The 10,781-nt window shown below is 45.4% G+C and overlaps 1 long non-coding RNA gene across 1 annotated transcript; it reads left to right on the top strand.

The window, feature by feature from the left end:
• The first annotated feature begins 6,815 nt into the window (after positions 1–6,815).
• Positions 6,816–10,208, top strand: LOC132542023 (uncharacterized). The gene is made up of 3 exons (XR_009553155.1): positions 6,816–7,515; positions 8,389–8,460; positions 9,519–10,208. It is a non-coding gene; the product is annotated as an uncharacterized LOC132542023 (long non-coding RNA).
• Positions 10,209–10,781: the final 573 nt, after the last annotated feature.

The following is a 10,781-nucleotide window of genomic DNA, read 5'->3' as shown; positions in this document are numbered from 1 at the left end:
AAAGAGAGAGGAGCAGGTAGCTGTGGTGCACCTGGTAGAGCACCTTGCATAAAGCCCAGCTTTCATCTTTGTCTCTCCCTGCAGGAGGGACACTTCACAAGCAGTGAAGCAGATCTGCAGCAAGCTTTCTGTTTCTCTTCCTCTCTGTCTCCCCCTTCCCTCTCAACACCTCTGTCCGAAATAATAATAATAAATAAAATGTAAAAGAGAAAGGGATCGCTCCAGTGTAAGGATGTCAGGAACAGAAATCCACATCCTCTCCCTTTTTTTCTCCTTCTTTCTTTCACGCTCCCTGCCCCTCCCCTACCCAATCGCCCTCTCTGCCTCCCCAAGCTGCTCCTCTACTCATCCTCATCAACCTGCACTTGACACCTATCTCAGACGCGTGCACGCGCACGCGCACACACACACACACACACACACACACACACGGTGATTTGTACACCCAGTCCCCATGGTAGTGAGGTTCTGCCAGGGAAGGGGGCAGGCAGGCAGAAGCTCTGGGCTCAGTGTTCACAGCATAGGCAGTGCCTAGCAGTGCCTCCCAGTCCTCTCTCCTGTTTCTTCAGAGGTGGTGAGGTACGAAGGGGTCTTCAGGAGGAAGTGTGCCCCCCCCCCCAGCAGAGAAGGCATCTAGGTGTCACAACTCTATAGTGGGCAGCCAGTCTCAAAGCTGATGGTGCTGGGTTGTAACTGTCCATATACCCTGAGCTGAGGAATCAGATAGGGGCCCGAGGGTTCAAGAAGAAAGCAAGGGTGGGGGGGGGTTGTTTGTGTGTGTGTGTGTCTTCACTGGGGTGGCACAGTCCTCCCCCCACCTAGCACCTCTAGCTAACCCTATAGGGAGGCTCAGAGTCACCTACACAAAGCCATGACCTTAAGAAGTAGGAAACGTTCCAAGTATATATCCATTATCTTTTCAAATGCAATACTGGCCAGAAATGTTTTTAAGAATATCACCCAAGTGGGACCAGCAAGACACTCATCTGGACAGCACACATAACTTTATCACAAGCTGACCCAAGAACCCACTGCACTGGAGGAAGTTTTGGTGCTATTGCTCTGTATCTGTCTTTCTGTCTGGGGGGGGGGGGTAATTTGTCTGGAGTGGTGAAGCCCCAGTGACAAAAAACATCAAACAGCATCACCTGATAGAATACTATTCCATTTGTGAAAATGATAAAGTCATCTCTTAACCTGAATGATGAATGATGAAGTTGTCACCTTAACCTGAATGGAGATTGTAGGAATTAAGTTTAGTGAGAGAAGTCAAAATGAGAAAGACGAACAGTGGAGGGCAGGGGAGATAGCATAATGGTTCCACCTGAGGCTTTGAGGTCCCGGGTTCAATCCCCAGCACTACCATCAGCCAGAACAGAGCAGTGCTCTGGTAAAATACAAAAAAACAAAAAGATGAATAGTGGATGATCTCACTCATGGTTGGAATTTAAGAAATAGACAGAAAGGGAAAACACAAAGTGAAACTTAGGCTAGGTGTGGTATATAGCACCAAAGCAAAGGACTCTGGGGAACGAAGCAGTGGAGGGGGTTGGTGGGCCTCTGGGGTCCTGGTGCATGATGGTGGGAATGGACTCAGTTGAGGATCAGAGTATTTTGCAGGCACCTATCACAGGGAGATGAAAAGTTGTACCTTTGTGTCAACAACTGTCCTGTAAACCAGGAAGTCTATTACCCAAGTGAAAATTCATAAATGTCCTGTTAAAACTCCAGTCTTCGATGCCCACACCCATCAAGTACTTGAGAAAGGTTGCTCTCCAGAGAAATGTTAAAACTGATAAACAACCCTGTGGTGGCCTCCACTCAGCCACTAATTCAACTCACCTGTTGAAAGCAAAGCAGTCCCAGGTGTGTCAAGAATCTGCTTGCACCTGTCTCCCACCCCAAACTTGGCTATGGTTGCATCAGGCTGCCCAGCTGCCCAGTCACCAGCCCCACCTCCCACCTGTGCCGTTTGGTGGGCCTGCCCCAGGGAATAGAAAGCTGACTGGCCATCAGTAGGCAGGTGAAAAAAAGTAAAAAAAAAAACAAAACACACAAATGAAAATGTATTTAGCAATAAGAAAGAAAGAGAACCAGAGCATCATTGGCACATAAGATGCCATGAATCACATTCATATATATAATTTCACACCAGAGCAATTTATTTTCTCTTTGCCAGTCAAATCCTTTCAGGAAAGCATAACATATTCCAGATATTTCCATTAGTGAGTACTTATTACAGTGACTTGGTTCCATGAGTGGTGGGACAGCTGAGATGGCACGGGGAGATTTCTGACAATGAGAGGTTTCTCCTCCCAGTGGCCTAGAAAGACAGTCACTGCTATAGCACAGGGCTATATCCACAGCTGACAGGACCAGTGAGATCTGAGCCTGTGGAAGAAAGAGTCCAGCTACAGTAGCAGCCATGAAGGTAATATGCTACCCAGACCAGAGACAAGAGTCAGATGAGGGAGTTGGGCTGTAGTGCAGCAGGTTAAGCACAAGGACCAGCGTGTAAGGATCCCAGTTTAAGCCCCCGGCTCCCCACCTGCAGGGGAGTCGCTTCACAAGTGGTGAAGCAGGTCTGCAGGTGTCTATCTTTCTCTTCCCCTCTCTGTCTTCCCCTCCTCTCTCCATTTCTCTCTGTCCTATCCAACAACAACATCAATGATGACTACAACAATAAAACAGCAAGGGCAACGAAAGGGAATGAATAAATAAATATTTTTTTAAAAAAAGAGTCAGATGACTGTCACGTTCTCTTAAAAGAACTAAGGATGAATTCTGAGGAACCCTAATGCCAGGATCACAGCATACCCTTCCCATGGCCCTCATGGTCCTAAGCCTGCTGAGCTTTAGAACAAGCTGTGACCCCTGCTAGAGAGTTGAGACAATAGTCAGGGACTGCCTGCACAGGGGTATTTGATGCAACTATAATGAACAGACAAGGTGGAGGAGGTATAATTTAGAATATGAGTTCCCGGTGGCGGGGGTGTTAGCAAAGCAGGTTAAGGGCACATGGGGCAAAGCGCACAGACCAGCATAAGGATCCCAGTTGGAGGCCCCAGCTCCCCACCTTGGTGTGGGGGGATGCTTCGCAGTGGTGAAGCAGGTCTGCAAGTATCTATCTTTCTCTCCCCTTCCTTTCTCAATTTCTCTCTGTCCTATCCAACAACAACGACAGCAATAACAACAATGTAAGTAACAACAGCGATAAACAACAAGGGCAACAAAAGTGAAAAAATGGCCACCAGGAGCAGTGGATTTGTAGTGCAGGCACCGAGCCCCAGCAATAACCCTAGAGGAAAAAAAAAAAAAAAAAATATATATATATATATATATATATATATATATATATATATATATATATTCCCAAAGACATGACAGATTGCATCCACATATTACCATAGGGTCTGCCCCAATAGACATATGAAGATATTCACCACATAGGGGAGTCAGGCAGTAGTTCAGCAGGTTAAGCACAGGTGGCACAAAGCACAAGGACCAGTGTAAGAATCCCGGTTTGAGCCCCCAGCTCCCCACCAGCAGGAGAGTCACTTCACAAGCGGTGAAGCAGGTCTGTAGGTGTCTATCTTTCTCTCCCCCTCTCTGACTTCCGGTTTTTTCTTGATTTCTCTCTGTCCTACCCAACAATGACGACATCAATAATAACAGCAACAATAATAATTACAACAATAAAAGAACAAGGGCAACAAAAGGAAATACATAAATATTTTAATGATATTCACCACATAGTTAAAAGAATAGTAAGTGAAGGAGTGATCAGTGATGACCCAGAGTCCTTGAGGAGCTAGGTAAGTCAAGTGGACATCGCTGCCGAGGAGAGGGGAAGGTCAAGAGTTAGAAGACAGAAAGTCAGTGCTGATGAGATGCCCACTGGCATTTAGGTAACCCCAAGTGAAACAGCACACACACACGCTCACACTCACACTCACACACATATTAAACATGCCAAAATTGGAACACATAAATAAAAAGCAAGTTTATACTTCCCCACATGACTATAAGCAAGAGTTGAACAGTGCTCTTAAAAAAATTTTAATAGATAAACTAATAAATTTTTTAAAATGCAAGTTAAATGAGGCTGGGGAGCTAGCATAATGGTTATGCAAAAGGACTTTCATGCCTGAGACTCTGATACCCCAGGTTCAGTTCCTAGCACTACCATGAGCCAGAATTATCTGTGTGACTGGGAAACAAACTAAAAAAAAAAAAAAAAGTGTAAAATTTGTTATTCCTTAGCATCTCATGTGTCAAGAGTTCTAGGATCTTATCGTGTGTGTGTGTGTACTATGAGCTTTATAAAGTAAGTACTTAATATATGTCCATGAACAAGAGACAGTGCTCATGTGAAAAAGAAATATGGCTCAGCAAAATAAATAAGCAAACTAAGGAGGCAAAGATATTAAAGTTCCCTCTAGTACGACTGGTGAGGCTTCACCTATGCCATGAGTTGAAGGAAATGACAAATATCTGCATACAGCTGACACTTAAGAACATCACTCATTCTGCTACTGGCTGCCTGTGGACTGGGGATAAGCAATAGTGCCATTTGCTCCCTACTCTTTGTGACTTTGTTCATCTCTCCTCCACGTCACAGCCTTCTCACCACAACCATCTTCTTCATTTTCTTCTCCTAACTCAGGTCTCCCTGCCCTGAGACTGTTCCTCCCCATTTGAGGAAAGCCTTCTAGGTCTACATTTGTATTTTCTTCTAGAAGAAATATGACTAAGTGCAGAAACATTCCTGAACAACAACTCAGGCTAATGATCAGGCATGGCCCTATAGACATGCAAATATTTGCAGTCATCATTCTGGAAAAGTGACTTTGATTTCTCTGTTTGGTAGCCTGAAAATCAACTTCTCAGGAAGAAACAAGAACCAGAGGTGAGGATTTTGGGTAGAGTCAGCAGTCAGGAGACAGGATCCTCCTGAGACCAACCACTGCATTCACCAAGGACAGTGGGATCAGAGCAAAAACATGCAGGAACAGAGGCGGCACAGCCTGGTTATCTGCTATTACGAAGGGGAAAACTTGTAGGCCTGCTATGGGGAAGAGATATTCAAAGGTGCAATAAGGCTGCTGTCTACCCAGGTGTCCTGACTGCAGACCAGAGACCTAAACAGGCTACTCAAAGCAGGATGATTGGATGAGACTCTTTCTTTCTTTCTTTCTTTCTTTCTTTCTTTCTTTCTTTCTTTCTTTGAATTTTTTTTATTTAAGAAAGGATTAATTAACAAAACCATAGGGTAGGAGGGGTACAACTCCACACAATTCCCACCACCCAATCTCCATATCCCACCCCCTCCCCCGATAGCTTTCCCATTCTCTATCCCTCTGGGAGCATGGACCCAGGGTCATTGTGGGTTGCAGAAGGTAGAAGGTCTGGCTTCTGTAATTGCTTCCCTGCTGAACATGGGCGTTGACTGGTCGGTCCATACTCCCAGTCTGCCTCTCTCTTTCCCTAGTAGGGTGTGTCTCTGGGGAAGCTGAGCTCCAGGACACATTGGTGGGGTCTTCAGTCCAGGGAAGCCTGGCTAGCATCCTGATGGCATCTGGAACCTGGTGATTGAAAAGAGAGTTAACATACAAAGCCAAACAAATTGTTGAGCAATCATGGACCCAAAGCTTGGAACAGTGGAAAGGAAGTGTTAGGGAGGTACTCACTGCAATCTTAACCAGCTTCGTCTTCTCATTAGACAGCCAAGGGAAATGGAGACCCAGCAGGTAACCACACTGCCTAAAATCCACTGTTGAAAACTCATGAATCTATGGAACCAAGGTTCTAGAGGTGCTTGCAAATGCTTTGCATGCAAAAAATCCAAAGTAGAAGCTTTGCCACCATCAGTGTCTGGAGAAGAGCTGTGCTTACTCACAAACAGAAAGGGCAAAAACCAAATAAAACAGAAACAGAAAAAACTACACACACATTTAAAGCAAACAAAAGCCAACTGAAAAACTAATAAAAACAAAATTTCATAGGAGTTTCAGTGATAATAAAAGTGCCCATCTTAGGGGCTGGGTGGTGGCGCACCTGGTTGAGCACACTTGTTACAAAGTGCAAGGACCCAGGTTCGAGCCCCTGGTCCCCACCTGCAGGGGGGAAGCTTTGCGAGCAGTGAAGCAGGACTGCAGGTGTCTCTCTGTCTCTCTCCCTCTCTATCTCCCCCTTTCCACTTGATTTCTGGCTGTCTCTATCCAATAATTAAATAAAAAGATAATTTTAAAAAGTGCCTGTCTTTACACAGTTCTCCCATCTTCATGGGTCACTGAGCACTTTAAAGCTGAGGAACTGAATTAGGAACTTTAACTAGCCGATCATGAAATGAAAAAGACCTTCATGTGCTTATCAACTGAAGGGTGTGGAGTGTTGCGTACAGGGAGAGTTCAACCTGGATTAAATCTAAGTATGATTGAGCAAGTATGAACCCAGTTTAAGGGTGTGGAAACTGAGTCACAACACTGATAAGTGCTGTGTGGGGTCATTGAGGATCAGCGTCAGGCTGCAGGTGAGGATGGTACCAGAACATTTCATTCATCATACAGACCATAACACCCAGCTCTAAGGATGCCAATTCATTTCTGAGAGTTTTGCTCTTAGGAGCTAGCTTTGTCTTCCCCTTTGGCCCAAGAAGTTGCTTCTAGGGTATGGTTGAACATAGGAAGTTACTTTTGTTCTTTGGTTGTGGAAAGAAATATTTGATGATGGGACAGGATGGGCAGGACTGAAAGGAACCACTTCAGTCCAGCAGATCTCTAGACATCAAGGACCAGTGCCTTGCCTGATGGGACACTCTTGGGAGAGATTCTTGTAGGCACACCATAGATAGTCCATCTGAGATGTGGAGAGGAGGCATCAAACAAAAGGTGCTACCCCAGCTAGGCAATGTTGGAACCTGTACACATCAGCCCCCATCATCCTCTTCACCCTGACACAATGGGGGTATGATTTGTGTTTGAAGAGCTGAGTCATGGCTATTCTTCAGAGTCCCTGGAACAGTGGAGTGTCTGTGTGGAAGTCACTAGGTGTGCCTAAGCCACGGGGAGGATGGATGTGGTGGTACAGTAGAAACAACGTTGGACTCTCAAGCTTGAGGTCCCAAATTTAATTTCTGGAAGCACACATGATTCTATGGTTTGCTTTATCTCTTGCCCTATAGCTCTCATAAATAAATAAATTATTATTCTTAACTAAAATGGAGTGGAGGCTTAACCATCACCAGTTTACTTGGAGCTTTGGGACATTTTTACTGAGAAGTCCAGGTCAGGGCATCCAGGAAGTGACCTCACCACCTTGTGCTAGAAACCAACAGACTTAGAACCCTGGTCACCAGGCAACCACATTCTATACACAGACCCCTGCCCAGGTCATTGGGCTTTTAGAACTGGCAAGGGGAAGATGTTTTCCTGTGTGAAGGGCTCCTTAGGCCATAGCCTGAGGAAAGGCCTCAATAAGGGAAAAGGGAATCAACTGAGAGTGCCTCAGCCAGAGGTAGCATGGTGCCTGGGGCTAGATATTCATGGTTATCCACTAGTGTGATGTTTCCAGGAGAGAGTTTTCCCACCTCTCAGTGTGTGTGTGTGTGTGTGTGTGTGTGTGTGTGTGTGTGTGTGTGTGTGTGTGTGTGTGTGTGTGTGTGAAGGATCCCTGAGAAGGAGGTGGGTCATGGTCATATTCCAAGTCAAGGCTGGTGGGTACAGTAGGGAGAGCTAGGTCAGTACCTTTTGCCTCACATATGTCCAGACTTTGGAGGTGTCTGTCCTTCATCTCTGGAAAGGTCTGTGCAGACATGGCTCTGTACTACATTGGGGCAGAGTCAAGGGGCAGAGGAATCAGCTGTGGCAGTGTGAAGGGATCTGAGGCTCAGGACACTATGTTGACACTCTCTACAGTAGTCCACACATGTCATTCAAAAGACCACCAAGAACATCAAGGAGCCCTAGGTGGGAGACTGACATGTCTGGATAGAGGATGAAGACCATCTCAGACTCCCAAACACTGTCACTTCTGAAAAGTCCATGGGTGAAGATGCCCAAGATGGCTGTGGAGGGCACCCTGCACAGGCTTCCTGAGGACCTGGGTGTCCTAGACAATGAGCTCATTAGTGAAACCCTGGGCTGAGCTGGGCTTATAAGAGACTTAAGCAGGGGCTGGCACTGGACCCCATAGGAAGAAGACTCCAGATGCTGGTGTGACAGAAGGAGCAGAGACTGGCCTCAACCCCCACTTGGTGGAGAACAGTAGGAAGATCACTGTTGGTGGGGTCAGGGGCTGTGCTCTCCTCAAGGCTGGGATAGAATCTAAAAATGGGAAGCTCCTCAGAGCTGACTCATGGGTGATTCTTTTCTCTTTTTGTATCTTCAGAACTTGGTGATGATTTGATAGTGGCTTTGATGCCTGCTTCTCCTGAGATCCAGAAGCTAGAGCCAGCAGAAGGTTTGGAGTTTCCATCACTAGTGTCAATAACTGCAGCACCCCACCACCTGCTGCAATGCCTCCTGCAGCCCATGCTGCACACCTGCAGCCTACAATGCATCTGCTGGGTCAACAGCTCTGCAGGCAGTGTGGGGGTGGGGAGGAGGACAGGTGACCTCAAAGGAGCACCCCTGTGCTCATCTGACTGCTTGAGCTCTGAGGCCACCTGCCTGCAGCTCTCTTTCCTCCAGAGCTGTTGTTATTCTAGGCTGGCAGCCTCTACCCTTTGCCCATGTTCCAGTGTGACTCTGGAGCTGGAATGTGGAGCCCATCCCTGCTCCGGTCCCCTGTTGTCACCTGGCCAGTTGTGATTTCATGTCGGAAGGGAGGTGGATATCTTGCAGGGGGGCTGGGCAGGAGGCCTTGGGGCCCAGGGGCTCATGGGTAATTGAATGTGCAAATGACATACAACATCTATGAACCCCTGAATCTTAAATGCACTTTGGGGGTGGGATAGGTGAACTTAAGCTTTTGGTCTCAAAAATGGTTCCACAGAGAGAGTCAGTCACTTTCCTTTAACACATGATCATTTTATCCCTAAAGATTATGACATTTACTAGGGGTAGGGTTTCTTTCTTCCCTCCCTTCTTTTTTTAAAGTATTTTTTATAATTATTTTATTTAGTAAGACGTTCTTGTTATTGATGTCATCGTTGTTAGATAGGATAGAGAGAAATGGAGAGAGAAGGGGAAGACAGAGGGGGAGAGAAAGACAGACACCTGCAGACCTGCTTCACTGCCTGTGAAGCGACTCCCCTGCAGGTGGGGAGCCGGGGGCTCGAATTGAGATCTTCACGCCGGTCCTTGTACTTTGTGTGCTTAACCCCCTGCGCTACCACCCAACTCCCTTTTCCCATCCTTCTTTCTTTGCTTCCAGGACCCACAAAACATATCCAAAGGGTTAGTAATGTTTATATTGTATGTACTTATTCATGTAGTATAAAATCAAGTTTAAAAAATGTATATTACAGCAATGTGTTTAAAGATTAATATTTTTAATGTTCTTTGTTTTTTTCCTAGTGGTTTAATGATTGACAAGATTATAGGATAAGAGGGACACAATTTCCATACAATCCCCACCAGCAGAGTTCCATGTCCCATCCCCTCCAATGGAAGATTTCCTATTCTTTATCCCTCTGGGAGGATGAACCAAAATACCTTATGAAGTGCAGAAGGTGGAAGGTCTGGCTTCTGTAATTGCTTCTCCACCTAACATGGGTGCCAGGAAACAGCTCCTCGAAAGTAATTAAAGAGTCCCTGAATGAAAGGGGGAGTCGGCGATGAAGAAGTGAGAGACACGTCAGCTGCTTCAGGTGCAGGAGAGAGGTGTCTCTGCCCTCTGTCTGCAGAGGTTTATTATGTAAACACTTTTTGCCCGGATATAGTTGACATAATGTAAGATTATTTTCATTAACATCAAGGATACAGATGACATCATGTGTAATTGTTTTCGTGAACATCAGGAATAACCTTAAACAACATTATTATTATTATTATAGGTATGTTTCCTTAGAAAGTTTACTAGGTCTGGGGCATCCTGATCTCCCCTAGAAAGTTTCTTGGGTCTGGTAAAGTCTAAATCTACCCTTGAAAGTTTTCTTGGTCTGAAGTAGTCTAAATTTCCCCTTGAAAGTTCCCTTGAAATGACCAACTCTGTTTTGACCATTTCCCTGTTCTGACCTTCTGTATGAATAAACAGTTTTCTCTGGATCTAAATCTAATAGCTTTTCTTCTTAACTCATTCTTGTATGGATCTAACTAGAACAGAGTAGGCTGTCCACCTAAAGAAATCTGCTGTAAAGTAAGCACACACCATGGGGGCTCTCTTCTGGTCAACCTTTACATATATGAAAGTTCACTAACTTTTAGCTAATGAAAGTTTACTTACTTCTACCCATATATCTTAACATTAGCTATTTACTATACAACCTAATACCCATCGTGGATGCCTGCAAGTGGAAGCAGGGTGTTTGTGGGTGAGGGTAAGCAATAGGGCCTCTTTATATTTAGATAAAGATCATAGTTTGCCACTCATGCTACAAGCCACCCATAGTTCTGGCTTTTGGTCTGAGTCCAGCTAATTGAGAAGCTGTAGTGTTGATAAGTAGCTCTTTTTCTGAAAGCCTCCCAATGGGTACAGCAGCTTCCGCTCCTAGGCCATTTTTAGTCTTGTCACACTCACTGCCATAATTTTTGTCACAATGTACTTCCCCCGGGGATCTCCTTTTATTGTTCCCAGGTATTATTTGTGCATATCCAATTATAGCCAATGGGTCTTTAAAT

Source organism: Erinaceus europaeus, chromosome 1 (assembly GCF_950295315.1).
Source record: "Erinaceus europaeus chromosome 1, mEriEur2.1, whole genome shotgun sequence".
Lineage (NCBI taxonomy): Eukaryota > Metazoa > Chordata > Mammalia > Eulipotyphla > Erinaceidae > Erinaceus > Erinaceus europaeus.
The sequence above is the reverse complement of the archived record's forward strand: the minus strand, read 5'-3'. Positions and strand labels throughout refer to the sequence as shown.